Source organism: Fulmarus glacialis, unplaced genomic scaffold (assembly GCF_000690835.1).
Source record: "Fulmarus glacialis isolate BGI_N327 unplaced genomic scaffold, ASM69083v1 scaffold18776, whole genome shotgun sequence".
NCBI classification, from domain to species: domain Eukaryota; kingdom Metazoa; phylum Chordata; class Aves; order Procellariiformes; family Procellariidae; genus Fulmarus; species Fulmarus glacialis.
In genome coordinates, this window is record NW_009216434.1 from 3723 (window position 1) to 4067 (window position 345).

A 345-nucleotide genomic window follows, 5' to 3' on the forward strand; every position below is an offset into this window, starting at 1 on the left:
AGGCGTTGTGATGAACACTTTTATTTACAAATATAATTAAAAGCTCTGACAGTTATTCATGCTCTTCCTTGGAACCTGAAAAATGTTTTTGTTGTTTTGTTGTTTTCTTTTTTTTTTTTTTAAAGTGCATGCAAAAGAAGTAAAGCCTTTTTTTTTTATCTTTTTATTGTAAGAAAATACACAGTTTGAAAGTGTGAATAATGCAATATTTATGACCAAGATCATGGGGTTGGGGGTGGACTTGGGGGAGGAACAAAAGAAAAAAAAAACAGAAGAAATAAAGGGCCGGGGATGATCTGACAGACAGTGCTGAACTCCAAGTACTGAACCGGAGAGTGGGCGGGG